Here is a 17396-nt window from a genome sequence, read left to right as displayed (position 1 = left end):
AGAGAATGTAAAGGTTGAGTGGATGTTGATAAAATGGAGGTTGCAATTGTACTGCTCCTTTTTAAGATGTGCTACTGGTAAGAGTGAACTTAAATAGAAGAGAGGTGAACAGCATAAGCAGAATCAGGTGAAGTATTTTTCAAGACAAATGAGTAATCATCTTCAATATGTACTTATGTTTTCACCGTTACCTCAATGTTTTCTATTATTTTTATAGACCACCTGCAACCCTTTGAGTAATCAAGGGACAGACAGGAATAGAAACAAAGGTAAAAGAATAAAAAATGATGAAATCAGGAAAATATGTGGACTCTCTTATCTATCCGAAAAGATGTATCTGCCTTATGCAAAGTACTGTTAGGAAAACAAGAATGAAAATAGACGTGCTGCCCTCAGGGAGCTTATGGCAGGGGACATATTTATCACAAAACTGCCAACTAAACATCAAACAGAATCCAGGAAAGGTCATAATGAAATGAACACAGAGACATAAGCCACGTTATATTTCTTTTCCAGCTCAGAGTGTCATGTGAATGTTTCAGTGGAGAGTGAGAAATGGAAATATCTGAAAAGGTCACGTGGGGATGGTGTTAGACCACGAAGAACAGGGACCAAGAATTCAATGAGAATATGTCTTCCTCAAAGGCCAGCAGGAGAGCGCGAAGAACACGTGAAACTACAGAGCTATGTAAATGAGAAAAAGATGCTATATCGAACTGTTTGGGCTGGGGGAAGTCAGGTCAGGAAGCTTTGATGGTCTCAGTGAGATAAGAGGTAACCTCACCTGCTGAGAGAGGGGGTAGGAACATCTGTGAGAGCCTCTACAAAGAACAGATCAATAGGACTTCTGACCATCTCCGTGTATTCACACCGCCAGGACACCACCACCCCTCCTTTTCAGGCAAAACAGATCTTCTTATTTTTGAGTTCATTTTCCCCCTTGAAATCACCGAAGACTGTAGCTGTACACAATCATCAACTGCCTTCCTGAATTTCTATTATCCTTACCCAGTTTGTTCCACATGCTACTATATATGCTCTTTGGCTCGGTTCTCTAGCTGCTTTGGATTCGAAAACTTATCTGTGCCTGGCTAGGGCTGCTCAAAGACGGTGAGACACCCCTTATTCCTAATCTGTGTCCTTCCATGTGTCTGCAGAGTAGTCTTGGCAATAAACATTTCCTGATTGACTGAAGGAGGAGGGAGGGAGAAGTATTACAAACACATATAAACAGAAGGCTCCTCCCTCCTCTATTATTCTAGGGGATTTATTGTAGTAAATTGTGTATTTAATATATGACTTGTACTAAACAAGATACCAAGAAGTAATATCCGTAGAATTCAAAATACAGACGAGACGTCATAGTTAAAAGTCATTTTTCACCTCAGCAGCTTGCAAGAACTGTAAAGAATATTTTCCTTTAAGATATATTCTAGATTTAGAAGACAGGAGCCACATTGGCAATGGGATGTACAATACAATCAAAGAAACTAGATTTTTACACATTCTAGCAACAATTCTACCATGATTACATAGGAAAGTTTAAAAAGGTAGATGAAGTAACTACGCATCTGAATAACTCAAACCAAAACATAACTTGGCTAAATCTACACTTAAAAATGTATATAAATAAAATAATTAAATAATTCTGGCAGAAATTCATTTTTCCAAAATATCCAATAACTGATATGTGTTGACTGTCACCATTATGCAGATTCACCGTAAATTACTGCATTTTCATTTGAATTCTGGAATGTTGTACGTTGGTCTTGATTTTAAAATGCTGGATGGACTAAAACTACTCAGGTTGATGAATTCTATTTACAAGAGATTCTCACCATGAAATCCCTAACAAATGTGTGCTCTAAATGCTACACTGAAGGACAAACACATCTTCTACTATGCCAACTGGAAAATTTATTTGACCTGCAGCATAATCAAAGTAATAGCAGTGTGAATACTTTATAATGCATTGATCATTTTGGCCACCTATTGTCAAAGTGCCTAAGAAGTTAGGCTTGATTTACACATGAATGTAGCAAAAAGTTTGAATTCCTTTCTTTTAATTTGACCTGAGCTACTGCATAAAGTAGTTCCCCAAAAGACATAAAATAGAGCCTTTCCATCTCTTTCTAATTTCTGCATGGAATGCCAGAGCTGGAATATAACTATGAGACCATAGATCAATCTTCTTCACCCTCTTGGAGAAGTGAAGCTCAGAGGGGCGGAGTTACCTCTCCCATGACGCCCATCCAAAAAGCAATGGCCACAAATTATAACCCACCCATTCAAGATCCTTTGTCACCCTAGCATATCAGTCAATCAGTCATTCATTTTCAACATTTTTGCTGAAGTATAAGACACACAGTTCACTGAATTACCACAAAGTAAACATGCAATCAATATATAACATCATCAGTAAACCAGAACCACATCTTCATGTTCCTTCCTGGTCACTACTCTCTGCTTCATCTTCCTAAGTAACTATACTACCCTGATTCTAACATTGTGGTTTCTGTTTTATAACTTTACACAATTAGGATCATACATTGTAGGTGTTTTGGTTTCTGGTTTTTTTTTTTTTTTTTTTTTTTTTTTTTTTTTTTTTTTTTTTTTTTTTAATCTGGGGATGTCACCCAAGTTACTGCAAAGAGCTATAGTTTTTTCATTTCCTTTGCTGTGTAAAATTCTATCGTATTAATATACTGCAATGTCTTTATCCATTATAATACTGATAGACATTGGGCTTTATTCTCCACTCTTCAGATATTAGAAACAATGCTGTTAGGGCCATTTTTGTCCATGTCTCTTGGCACACATGCTCAAGCTCTTATGTTGGATATACAACTATTAATAAAATTATGGGGTCATATAGATTATGTTCTGCTTTAATAAATATTGCCACCTTGTTTTACAAAGTGGTTGTACTAATTCACTTCCCCACCATTAGCATTTGAAGGTATACCCTTAGAGCTTTAAAGAAGCATTTATTGTATGCCTCTACTGTATTCCAGAAATTGTGTTGATTTCTGAGCTAGTAAATACAACTCAAGGGACAGAATCTTCTCTTGAGGACTTCTCAGTCAAATAAAGGTGATGACATAGAAATGAACAAATGAAAAAAGAATATATCCAGTATTTACATTGGTATTGCATAACATAAAAATATAAATAACTGTATAATCCTACTCTTGTTTCTGCCTCCATGTGATCAGCATCCATCCTGGTTGCACATGACTACATAAGAGACGGTGTAGGCGTTAATGAGTGAATGGTCAAACCGAGATGCACACAGACGCCAACGAAGTCTTCATAAAAGTTTCGGGGTTAAGAGTAGCCTTAAAAGAGAGTTTTTTTTTTTTTTTTCCTGAGCTACAAGCAGGGAGCAACCTTCTATGGAGAGGAACATCTGCAAGCAAATTCACCAAAGATTTTATCAGCATTCCACAGTTAGAAAACTGGGACAGCAGTGATAAAGTGTAGATTACAAGTGGTAAGGATGCACACATACCCAAATAAGGGGTGAGACCACGGAGTGCCCAAGTGCTCTGCTTAAGGATTTGGGGCTCTATTTCATAGACAATGAGGAATCATCAAAGGCACTTTAAGAAGAAAAAAAAAAGAAAAAAAAGGCACTTTAAGAGAGGAGAGAAATGATCATATTTGAATTTCAGAGGGATCATTATGGTTTGGGGAGATGAGTTAGAGAGACACAATAGTAAAAGCCCACCACCATTTCAAGATCCACTGTAATAGTTGAAAAGAAAGATGAAGAGGTGGATTGTACTGCAAAATCTTGAGGAAAGGAAAAAGCGAACATGATGTTAATGAAACAGAATCAACAGAAAATGCTGTGGATTAGACATGTGTATGAGGATTAAGGAAGTAGTTTGGGCTTTTTGTTTCTTTTTTCAATTAGATAGATGATGGTATGTTTGGCAAGATCAAGTAGACCACAGGAGAGAAATATTTAGAAGGAAAAAAATATTTCCATTTTGGAGAGAGCTAGCAGGTAATTTTACAGAGCTTATACAGCCATGTGGTGTGTCAGATATCACTACTTTTCCCCCAATACTCCCCATCTCTTTTTCCTTTTGATCATGGAAATAACCAAGTTTTAACCAGGCTCATGGCTCACAATTAAAGACTATATTTCATATCCAGCTTTACTTGCTGGAAGGTGTGGCCACACATTAAGTTCTGAACAATGGGATCTGGACAGAAGGCATTCTGCAAGTTACAGGTTGTGGCCTTAGTAAGACTTATTGGGTCCCTCTACTTCCTCCTCCCCTCTCATTAACTAAAAAGGGAATGAACTGCTGATGGCACATTTTTGTCATGTGAACGAGAGCAATACACTCAGGAGTAGCAGAACCAAAAGACTGAAGAAGCATCTTGCAGAACAGAGTTGCTCTATACCATTCTCTATATTGTTCTCGATTTTTACTTAAGAAATAAGCCTCCATCTTACCTAAACCAGGTTCTCTTTGAGTCTGCTAAAACAATTTAAATGATATCCTAACACATGGACATCACAGATGGTGATGTCTGCCATAGGTCAGTGATCCAGTGGCCAGTCTTAATTTCCATTCTCCCACCATGTGGAACATTGCAAATAAGATAAGGCTATTTTCAAAAAGATCTTTGCTGTTCTTGGAGACACTTTTATTGACTAATATGCAGCTTTTTAAAATGTCTTCATTCTGCAAAGATACAGAATTCCCAAAGATAAAACAGAATGTTTCTATAAAAAATTAAGAAATACTGTTCATACTGTAAAGAGCATAGTGACTTAAAGAAAAATTGTTTATTTCACTTCCATACAGTCATGCACCGTATAGAGTCAAGGATGGTGGAGGCAGCTCAGTTCGGAGAAGTCACCGAGACAGGTAGCTTCCTTTTAAGTGTCCTCGTCTTCGTGGTCAAACGGTTGCCTCAGATTCCAGACAGTAGGAAGGAAAAGGGGGAAAAGAGAATGTGCCCAATGTCCTAGATTATAAACCCAGAGGTGTTACATGCTCTCACTTCAATTCCCAGGAACTTAATCTCATTGCCACATCTGAACTACAAACAAATGGTGAGAGTCTTGCCTTTTGCCCAAGGAAGAATAATATATGTTTGGGTAGACCACTAGCAGCTTCTTCCATATGAGGGTAAATAAGAGGTCCAAGAGAGGAGGAAATTTTAAAACAAACACACACACACATCAGAAATAGATCGGGTTAGATTATAGAGGATCTTGAAGACTAAGTGACATGACAAACTTTTTAAGTAATAAGGTTGTAACTGATCTGACTGCACGTTTGAAGGTTGACTAGAGGGCATCCTGGGTGGCTCAGAGGCTTAGCGCCGTCTTCAGCCCAGGGTGTGATCCTGAAGTCCCAGGATCGAGTCCCACATTAGGCTTCCTGCATGGAGCCTGCTCCTCCCTCTTCCTGAGTCTCTGTCTGTCCGTCTGTCTCTCTCTCATGAATAAATAAATAAAATCTTTAAAAATAAATAAATAAATGAAGGTTGACCAGACATGAAGTAGTGAAGAAGAGCATTGGGGAGACCACGAATTGTGATAAGGAAGTCATTTATATAGTCTGGAGCAAAACAACGGCGTGGAAAATTAAGATGAGGGGCAAAATTTGGGTAATACAGCTAAAGAGAATGTGAAAAAAAAGTATTGGGGGAGGGGAGGAAAAAAGGCAGAGGTGAAACTCACTCCAGGTTTTAGCTTAGGAGGCGCTGGTAGTAAACACTGCAGCAGGAATTTGGAGAAATGAAGAGTTAGGTTTAAGGATGTTTAGGACAGGCTGCTTTAAAGGCAACTGTGGGCCATGTAAGTGGAAATGTCCTGAAGACTGTTGTAAATATTATCCATAAAGGAGCCAGCATTTCATACTGCTGTGGCTACAATCACATGCCTGGACAGTACAGAGCGAGAAGTGAAGAGAATGAAGGATAAATAGGGTGTGAAATGCCAAAGTTTGGGGGAAGCTGAAAAGAAGATCAGTCAAGAAGAGGAGACTGGTTGGATGGTTTTGAAGACAATGCAGAAATGCTATGAACAGAAAGAAGTGCACCAAAAAATGTCCCCTACGCCTTCAATAATGCAGTCAGGGTAATGATTTTAGAACTATTTCACATGCAAACCTAGGAAAACAAGAGACACTAGACTGCATTTTATCTCTATAACTTTTTTTTTTAATTTGCAGAGGATAACTTGCAGTGTAATATAGAACCAAACAGGGAAGTGGTGTGGCTTTTACGAGAATTTTTCACACCGCTAGGAAACAAAACCAAACCCCCTTTACAAATCAGTCAGAGGAAATTCATAAACAGGTTTGAACAGATACCCAGGAGACAAGTGCAAATTGAAAGCAGTTCTAGTCAAGTCCACTTTGTTGGACAGCTTTTAGAAATTTCTAAAATAGCACTAGTGTTTCTGGAACCAGTGTCTTTTTATTTGGAGACTGATCCTGAGGCACTTTTCTAGAATACAAATTATCATAATGCAATGTTTTATATTCAAACTTTGCACCGAGTATAAAAACATGAGCCAATTGACTTCTTTTCTTTCTTCTGCAAGTCAAATAATTCACTCAGTTAACAAATATACATGATACTTATGAGGAAAATTAGTGCTTTAAATAAACACATCCATTGTGTCTTCTATAATAGAAATTATGGTCACTTCAACAAGTAATTAGAAAATCAAAGTAAATTTCATTCTGAATGAAAAGTAGTTGAAATTTTATAATCTGGTTCATAAACATGTTTTCTTTGAGCTTTACACTTTTTCCAATTATAAAATAATACAATAATTATAACATTTCACATATCAATCAAACTTAATCACAAGGCTTATTTACATATATTAAAACCCACATATTTTAGTTTTGTATATTCATATCTATACATATACATATCTCCAAGTTTAACACATTAAAAAAAAGTATAACATTACCTCCTAGTTTTATTCTTCTTTAAAGCATGTTGAAAAAGCAAAAGCATCCCTTTCTTTTTTTGATTTTACACAAGAAAAAATTCCTAAAGAAAATTACAATGATACCATGAGATTATAGTTAAAATGTGGAGCTAGATGGGATCTCATAGAAAGCAACCCATTCATTCAACAAATAAAGAAATGCAGATACAAAGCCTAACAGAATGATCCAGGCCTCCTTAATCTCATCCCCATTCTTCTTCTACTGTAACACTAAATCCCCATTATAGAAAAATAAATAAATAAATAACCTTTGGGCAATACATAAATTCTGCAGACGATTATAAGTTCCATAAATAACATCATTTTATAAATGCTATCACTCCTCATAAATGATACAGCTCTGGTCCCTACTATAAAATCTATGGGATGGGACAATGGAGAAAGTATTTCTTTTTTATAGATGAGGAAACAGGCTCCAAATGGTTAAGTGACTTAAAGTCACACAGATAGTAAGTTCAGCATTCCTTCTGGTAGTCTACAAACATATATGCACAAATAAGTATGAAAGGGCTGTTTACACCACCAAATTACGGAAGTGAGGTCAGGGCAGAGAACAGAGGTAGTGGCAACGTTGCTACTGTCATGGAATTTTACCAAATGGGTCTGGCCAATCCCATGGTTAGCTTGCTTCCAGACTGTCCTCACAGGATGTCCTCAATTACATAGTGGCCTAAATAACTGCCAAATGCGTGTCTCCAACTCAATTGTAAACAAACACAATGAGGCTAGACAAGAAATTTTTTAAACGTCAAAACAATTTTATTTATTTATTTATTTATTTATTTATTTATTTATTTATTTATAAGCATTTGTATATTTTAGACCATTAAAACAGTTCACATTATAAAAGACTCTTATTATTGAAAGTCAATGTGTTACCAGCTTCTCCAAATTCTTACCCTCAGATTAAGGTCAGGTTTTGTATGGATATGTCTGCCTGCCTGCCGTAGATGGACATTAAAAATCTGATTTATCTGTTAAATACTCTGAAGGCTTTCTTTAGAGATAGTAATATGTTGACTACCAAAAACCAAAACTCATTTCCTAGAAAGCAGTAAAGTGGCATCCTCAGAATCATTTAGAAAAAAATGAATACATAAAGCTTACAGTAAAAAGTTACAGATGTCAAGTATAATACAAAACATCCACAAGATTTATTTGTTGGAATTATTTACTTTGTTTTATTTTCCCTATAATCAAAATTAAAGGGGTGAATTCAATAAGCTGTGTACTCAGAGTAATAATGGTAACTAATATTAACATGGCTATTTACATGTGTTATTTTAGTTAAATCTTTCAATAAGAAAATCAAATCTATGAAGTAGTTATTTTTATAGACCCCATTAACGGTGGGAAAAAATGAAATGCAAAGTCATTAAACTTGAATGGACCACCTGGCAGGGAAGATCCTCAAGTAGTCTGACTCCAGAGCCCATGTATGTAGCCATAATGCTATACCGGCTCTGGTTAGACGCTACCTACAGAAAGGAGCTAAGCATGTTCTAACAAACCCAATGTAATACAAAAAATAATTACATAATATTTGATCTGAAATTTATGCTGAGCGAGCAGAGTTCTAAGTGTACCATAGTGAATTTTTCCAATATTAAAGCCAAAAATATTAAATTATGCTTTGCATTTCAATAAAGAAGAAGCCAACTCAGTAAAAGATTAGTTTTCTAGGTACACCTTCTGCCTTCTGCTTCTATCCACTACATACTCTCAGGAAAAGGAATAATTGAAAAATATTACTGAGCAAACAACAAAGACTGGACTCCTATGCACTATAATCCATACACATTAAAGAAAGTAAGCCTCATCAACCCTATAAATATCCAGATGCTATTGTGAGGAAAGCATGTTATTCTATAATATCAGTTGCTCTTTCCCTGCTCCCAAAATGTACCAAAAGCTGTAAGGAAATACCAGAACTAGGCACCCAACAAGGAGATGATGGAAAATATTGTAAGGCTTACAGTATTACTCCACTATGTATGGAGTTCTCAGATCTTGACAGAGTTCCACAAAATCAATAAGCACCAATAAGTTATTAAAGACTTGGGGATCCCTGGGTGGCTCAGTGGTTTAGCGCCTGTCTTCGGCCCAGGGCGTGATCCTGGAGACCCAGGATCGAGTCCCATATCAGGCTCCCTTCATGGAGCCTGCTTCTCCCTCTGCCTGTGTCTGTGCCTCTCTCTCTCTCTCTCTCTCTCCGTGTCTCTCATGAATAAATAAATAAAATCTTTTAAGAAAAGAAGTTATTAAAGACCAACAGAATTGTCATATGTAAAACAGATCATTCCCCAACAATTTACAACACATACAGATAAGACTTAATCCAAGGAAAGACTTATTTTCACAGCCTGTCTATAAGCTCTCCATTTCTCATTTTCACAGATAGTTTTTCTTAGAATATATATAGCATGAATTTAAAATAAAATAATAATAGCTAAGGAGTTCAGAAACTTGGGTAATTACATAAATGAGTTGCCTTCAGCTAAGAATATTTAATTTTTTCAAATCTCTTGAGAAAAAGAAAATTAAATTGCTGGACAAGTTCACTCTGGTTTAAAAAAAGGGAAACATTTAGACAGGTGTTTCTGTAAAGTCAAGTCAAAAACCCTAAGACAAATTAATGGGCACTACATAATAGTCATACACCTTGAAACAAAATTACTGAGTAATAATTTATAAACTACTAAAATTCATCACAATTAGGCAATTCTAAAAGCAAAACAATGAGATAATGGCCACAAAATGATGAAACCAGATTTTGGGTTTCTCATATATGGCTCCCTGCAGTAAGAAGGCATACTATATAGGTACTGAAAAAAGAAGTTTTCCTCTTATTAGGTAATTTCAGTGATCATCTTCACCTTTCCATCCCATTACCAGATGCAAAGAGAAGAGAGAGACGAGAACAGTGAAAGACATGGAATTATGTCATCTGAGAAATTAAAGAAGTATTTTCAGGGCTATAGGACTTCAAATATTTGAAGTACTTTCCTATAGAAAAAGAGCTAGATATAGTCAGCACCTGGCATAATTCCTAACACACTATAGATATTCATTAAATATTGACTCTATAACTGAGGGGGTGAATCAATTAATGCGCAAATCATCTGCTGATTATATCCAGAGCCAGAAAATTACTCTAGAATCACAGAATTAAGTACAAGTTATGGGAGAACAGAGCTTTGCTTTTATGTATGAAACAAATTAGAAACTAGCTGTACAACGTAGATGGGCTGTCTCTAAAAGTTGGGTGTGCCCCCAAAGCTCTGCCCATTTCCACTGGTCGTTAAAGAAGGCAGCGCTTTGCAGATAGGCATTCAGACTGGCTGACTTTCAAAATTCCAATGATACTGTGATTTCCTTTCCTTTTTGAATTTCTCTGTTAGTCGGGCCTCATTTCTCATTTAAGCTACTAATTTTTGGTGTTTTCCCTCTACCCTGATAATTCATCCTCACTCTCACCCCCACAAAGAGCAAGCAGTATTACAGCAGAACAAATTTTAGCTGCTCATCCATTTACTCTTACCACGGCCACCACACGGTCACATTCCAAGTGCTTATGAGTAAAAGTGGAGAAGAACTAGAAACCCCACTCCTATGTATATACATACATGTGTTTTTTTCCATTTCTGTTTTCTTTCACAGCTTCTGAAATGATGACTTGAGTAATGCCACAGAAGCGGCAAATTTCCTGCTTTGTTCATTATAGTTATCTTCATAGGCAAAGGGGGTTAGTGAAGCAAAATAATGTGGTCCTATCTGAACCTCTTATAATTAACAGCTGTAGCCAAAATATAAATGTGGTATTATATGAAGTTTGAAGGAATATGAATTGTTTTCCTTATTCTTAGTTGGGATGTAATGGAGAAAACAATGATGCTGTGGGCCAGGTGGTTGGGGCACTGGCTTAAGGTATGGGCTTAAGGTAGAGAAGTATACACCCCAAATTAGTTCAATTTAAAACCTGTCGAAAATAAAAATAAAATAAAATAAAATAATAAAACCTGTCAGAATTATAAAGCAACAATTCTAGAGCAGGACTCTATTGCCACCATTCTAGAAATAACGTACTTATTCTGCTATATGGTTATTGCCACTGACTCCATGTACTTCTTTATAAACTGCTTCACAAAGACAAACCTATACAGTCTGGAGATGTATAAAATCTGTACCACACAGAAAATACCCCTTATGTAAATTTCGTTTCATATTGATTTTGTCTTTCCATCATATTCATTGCGAAGTCAAGTCATGCAAAGAAAATCAATAACTGAACATTAAGAAAGCGCCGTTCATACAAGGGCTTGCTGCTACTTTGCATATCCTTTTTATTTTCCACATTATGTAATGTAATGCTGCAGGTTGAAAAAAATGAGTAACTGTATCAATTAAAGTTAATATTCTGCCTTTTTTGAAGGAGCAAAAACATATTAAATCCATACAGGCTCTTGCTTGCTTGCTTTTTTTCCCCCTGCTGCTCTGCAGGTTCTTTATCACTCTCAATGGCTTAAGACGATATTATCCCAGGGCTGCCATTGAAATGAACGGTACTACAGCATCCTGTAATGAAAGGGCATTTGATGATTTAGCAGGTGAGAGATTATTAAATCTTGAATTTGAAATGCTGGGGCATTATGAAACTACAAACTTCAAACAACTGTGGAATCCACTCAAGCTCTCTCTCTCTTCAGGAGATAAAATACCACGTAGGCTTCAATGTTCAAGTGTTTTCAAAGGCTTTGAACACTGAACCACCTGCAGTTATTCACATATGAACTTTGTCTTTGCAGCAGAAGTATCTGAATGGCATTGTTTGCAAAAATATTATATTTATTAAACCACAGTTAATTACTTTCGGGAGTTTTGCATTAAAAAAAAACACATCGCAATTAATATTAGTCGTTCCACATTCAGAAAGCAAAAATTTCATATCTGTCTTTCAAATAGCACGAATATAATAGATAGGATTTTTTCTGTCCCTACATTAAATGTTTGATAAGTAACTAGGGAAACATGAAATCACATCTACATGGAGACAATATGATTAAAAGAACTCATACGCTCTCTTGTCGGAGGTCTGATGCTCAGTATGTAACACCTGGATTTCTGAGAAAGAAAGTGTATGCACATATACACATATTTAAGTTTTTGATCAATGTTAGTTCTATATAGAAAGTGTAGCACACAACTCACAGATAACTTTTAAATTTATATTGCCATTTATTCCAAATTCCCTATAGCCAGTTGATTGGTACATAACTGTTTGTTTTACTAAACTTTTGAATCAGTAGCTCTCCAGAGAAATGGAAGCAATGGGATATGTGTGTCTGTGTATCATGCAGCTATACATATAATATGTATACATGCACATATATGAAAGAGTTATTTTAAGGAATTGGCTACATAATTATAAAGGCTGACATACCCAGAATCTGCAGGATAGGCTGATGGGTTGGATGCCGCAGGAAGAACTGATGCTACAGTCTGAGGTCAGTCTGCAGGTAGAAGTTCTTCTTTGGGAAAGGTCAGTTTTGTTTTTTTCAATAAGACCTTCATTGACTGGATATGGTCCACTCGCATTATGGAGGGCATTGTGCTTTACTCAAAATCTACTGATTTAAATGCTAATCTCATCTAAAAAAAAAAAAAAACTTCACAGAAACTTCTAGAATAACATTTGATCCATTATCTGGGTACCATAGCCCCGCCTCTTTGATATATTAAATTAACCATCCCAGTAATTAACCTGTGGTTGCCCTGGATGAACAGGGCATTTCCATCATGAATGCTGGTTATTTTCTTTTACTTCAAAGAATATGGAGAAAACGAAATAAAGGATATTTGTGTCAGAATGATATGAGTGACTCTGTTGCTGAATTGGATAATCGTTTACATACAAAGGGGATATCTCCTCCGTCACTGTGCTACTAAAACAATGTCAAACCTATAGCTCTAGCACACTTTCAGGGTCCATCAGCATTGTTAACATATTCTTAAGTCTGGAAAGTCAGCGAAACAATCAACTAAACTCTGATTTGATCATTCCCATGGTGTAAATACACATACCATTGCCATTTCCAAACTACCAATATAATGCCACTTGGGCAGAGTTGGGACAGGATATGTAGTCACACATCCCACTGACACAACGGATGAAAATACCAAGAGCATGGATGTGATTGAGATGTAGTAGTAAAACCAGGACATAACTAGCTTGGAAAGTGAACTTTGTTTTTAATATGATTTACTTAACTGTAAGTTTGTAGAGTTTAATTTTCAATAATGGCATTCATTGAACAACCAGCTCACAATTCTGAAAAATGTAACAATAATTTCTTGTGAGCTGGTAGCAGCTGGTTCCAGCATACACTGAAGCCTTACTTTCCCTAAACATTGCTGGTAGATGATACTCTACAATGAGAACTTAATTCACTAAGAATCAAGGATTAACATTAATAAAGTATAATGAGCTCCTCCTGTAATACGTTCAGCCAAATCAGTTATAATACTTATTATGGACTCACACGGCAGCTCCTTTCCTGAGGGCGGGCTTTGATGAACAGAGTGACAATGTGGAGACATGTGAAGGGATGTGGAAAAGGAAATAGACCCACAAGCAGATTCTCAGAGAAGCAAGATGAGCCAAATTGAAAACCAGGTTGGGAATGGCCTTTCCTACATGGTGCTCTGACAAATGCAAATATAGAGAAATTTCAATTGCTCAGTTTTACTATGAACTTTTAGACAGAGTTTAACACGTTTTAGAGTTTCTGCCCAACATATACATTCTGTGGATGATTTGTGATTTCAATGTAAAATTCAGGCAGTGTTCTTAGGATATAGGTATATATATATCGGCTTCGAAAAAACTATATTTGCCAATAGGGGATGCGAGCAGGATAGTCACAACCTAAGCACACATGAATTCTATTATCTATATTCCAATAGGAAAATGAAAAGGGGATGAAATCCAAGCTCACCTGCTTTTGTTCAATTTATTAGAGAGTTTGTCTCTTAAAAAACTTTACGGAAAGTTTCAAAGTATGTCTTCAGAGAAAGAGGCTCTAAGAACATTAATAAAAAATGAAAGACTTGAAAGTAAGAATAAAAATAAAAGTTCCACGTGTTCTAATCTATGGCGGTTCCTATCTTCACACACAGCAGGGTATTAGACCTCTTGCTTAGCAACTTCACAATTTTAGAAAGTTTTAGATATGACTATGCCATTGATATCATGAGTACAGAGCCCTGAGATGATTAGGGTTAGTCATTTGAAGTCTGACACACACACACACACATACACCCTTACCTCTAGATTTCAGTTTTCTATCTTCCTGATAGGTGTAGCAGCTAAAAAAATTTTTTGAAGGACATAAAATCTGCTTTCAAATACCCCATCTTCATATCTATCTTTCTTTCATCTTCTCCATTCATGTGTTCCCTCCCAACTATATTAGAGTTCATTCAAGAACATCACAATGACCCCAGTTACACCCAACATTCCATTCTGGTTCTTCCATGCTGTCTTTCTCATTTCAAAACATATATACTCGGGCAGCCCGGGTGGCTCAGCAGTTTAGCACTGCCTTCAGCCCAGGGCCTGATCCTGGAGACCCAGGATCGAGTCCCACGTCGGGTTCCATGCATGGAGCCTGCTTCTCCCTCTCCTGTCTCTGCCTCTCTCTCTCTCTCTCTCAGTCTGTGTCTCTCATGAATAAATAAATAAAATCTTTAAAAAAACATATATACTTGATATGTCAGTATATCAAGGGGAGTTCCTATTCCGTACTCTCTGCTAGCTAAGCTTTTAAACTCTCTGTGTGAGGGATCCCTGGGTGGCGCAGCGGTTTGGCGCCTGCCTTTGGCCCAGGGCGCGATCCTGGAGACCCGGGATCGAATCCCATGTCGGGCTCCCTGCATAGAGCCTGCTTCTCCCTCTGCCTATGTCTCTGCCCCTCTCTCTGTGACTATCATAAATAAATAAAAATTTAAAAAAAATAAAAAATAAAAAATAAAAATAAACTCTCTGTGTGATAAAAAATTTTCCAAGGTATTTAGAGACCCCTGCCCCCTCTGCCCCAGGCAAATTGCTGGTATTTTTAAATAGATTTTTGGGAAATTAAGCCTCAACCAGTACTGCAAATCACACCAGTGGAGCGTAGCAGTCCTAAAATGTGTCCACAGTACATTAATTCCTCAGAACATCAACAGAACTATGCAGAAAACATGTGTTCCGGGATCAAATGACTTTGGAGATTGGTGGATTTGTCTACACTGAATTAATTATTTTCCTTTTAGAACATTTACTATGCCAGATGTGCACTGTTTACCACCTCTAAGATGGAGAGCAAACTGAAGGGTTTCATAATCAAAAGTGACCGTGGAACTTTGATGTCTATCTTGGAAATACTGCTCCATGCAATGTGAGTAGTCCATTGCAGAAATTAGACTTTCAAATAATGTTGAGTTGGGTGGGCCTGTCAGTGCTCCTCAAATCAAGCCAGGTAAATGACTTACTACTCTCTTAGGTATAAAAAAAAAAAATGGCTAAGTTAGAAAGAAGAGGACAAGGGAATCTGTCCCGAGTGAAGCGGTGCATGATATCCTACATTCTTTTATGATATGCAAGATATCAGTATGTGCTATTCTGCATATAACACTTTTCCTGTAAGAAAGGAAAGGTGTCAAAAAAAAAAAAAAGAAAGGAAAGGTGTCATACAGTAAAGTCAGTGCACTTTGTAGGGAAGATGGGAGTGGGTGGACAAATGACGTATCAAGATGGCAACCAGGAAATGGAGCCAGATCATGGGACTGGGAAAATATCCAAGGCAAACAGTGAAAAAGACACAAGGAGAAAATGCTGGCAGTAGGAACTGATTACCTAAAACTAGAACATATTCTCCTTGGAGAGCTTTCTTTGAAGAGGTTGGTGCATGTCCACCTTTTCTCATTGAGCTAGAGCTTAAACATAGCCAGTGCATCACCCCAACAAGGGTCAATATCAAACCTATGACTAAATTGAACTGGATGACCTAAATTGAACTGGATGACCCTTTGAGAAGCAGCAATTCTCAAACCTCAGAACACACATGAAGCATCTGAGAAACTTTCAAAATGCAGGCCCAGACTGCCAGCCACCCAGAGATTCTGATCCAGTAAGTGTGAGATGGGCTTGAGAATCTGTAACAGACTCTCCTCTGAGGCAGGCTGATTTACAACTAACTGACAGAGGTAGGTCACATAGGAAATTCAGAAAGCATGACCAAGTACCTTCTAGATCAGAGCCATTTCACAAGTCCTGCAACTGTACATAAGACATCTGACTCTTCTAAGTCCTCTTTCCTCATCCATTACTCCTATCACAAATGTCTCTACTCTTTTTACCTTTTCTATGTTTCCTTGGGATAAAGCAGAGGATGAAATATGATGAAGGGCATGAGATGTGAGTGAGATAGCCTGGGTTTGAATCCGAGCTCTAACATCTACTATCATGGGGCACCTGGCAAATCACCAAACTCTGTATCTTCATCAACTGCCTCTTCTGCAAACTGGAGACAATTAGAACCTACTTCAGAGGGTGTTACGGAATGAGTATTTGTATCCCCCAAAATTTAACATGTTGAAGCCCTAACCCCCAGTGTGGAGGTACTTGGAGATGGGGCATCTCCAGAAGTAATAAGCATAAAGAGGGTATAGGTGTGGGGCTCCGGTCCAGTAAGATTAGTGTCTCTAAAAGAGAGACATAATGACACAGACAGAAGGCAGCAGTCTATAAAACAGGAAGTGAGCCCTCACCCGAAGCCAATCATGCTGGCCATGGATATCAGACTTCCAGCCTCCAGAAGTATGGAAAAAATAAATTTCTATTATGTAAGCCACGCAGTCTGTGGTATTTTGTTACAGCAGCCATAGCAGACTAATACAGAGGGTTCCTGTAAAGATGAAATGAAATAATATACGTAAAAGCATTCAGCATGGCCTAATACACATAGTAAGCATCCACTTTTGAATAATGCCACCTGTCTTACAAAATCATTTTGGAGATGGAAAGAATTATGATATTAATTCTATTTCATGAAGAGTAATCTATAATCATAAAAATTGCAATCACATAAGAAAAGTTAAAAGTACTTTCTCTTCTCTTTTAGTAACTCCAGCCAGTTATAAAAGAACAAAGCATTCCTTAAATTATTTCCAGTATGGTCAATAAAAACATGGTTCCCTGCTTTGTTTCCTCAACTAAAATGGTTGATGTTAAGTACTATTAGTTTCCATGTTTCATCGGTTTCTATCGATTCCTATAATGTAGCCCATTTTCGACCATTACTGACATGTTAGGAAGTGATGTTGGACGAGTTGGGGAGTAATTTAACCTGGGTGAATA

General features: G+C 37.1%; 1 protein-coding gene and 1 long non-coding RNA gene across 4 annotated transcripts in view; both read right to left on the bottom strand.

Annotated features, from left to right (window-relative positions):
- Positions 1-17396, bottom strand: part of NKAIN2 (sodium/potassium transporting ATPase interacting 2) — a 950393-nt gene that overhangs the window by 819538 nt on the left and 113459 nt on the right. The window lies entirely within an intron of this gene.
- LOC111096209 lies at positions 11421-14585 on the bottom strand. The gene is made up of 4 exons (XR_005353876.1): positions 14322-14585; positions 13537-13699; positions 12438-12646; positions 11421-11572 (listed from the first exon to the last, which is right to left on the bottom strand). It is a non-coding gene; the product is annotated as an uncharacterized LOC111096209 (long non-coding RNA).

The sequence above is a fragment of the Canis lupus genome, chromosome 1 (genome assembly GCF_011100685.1).
Source record: "Canis lupus familiaris isolate Mischka breed German Shepherd chromosome 1, alternate assembly UU_Cfam_GSD_1.0, whole genome shotgun sequence".
NCBI lineage: Eukaryota > Metazoa > Chordata > Mammalia > Carnivora > Canidae > Canis > Canis lupus.
Note: the sequence above shows the minus strand (reverse complement) of the source record. Positions and strands in the feature narration are given on the sequence as shown.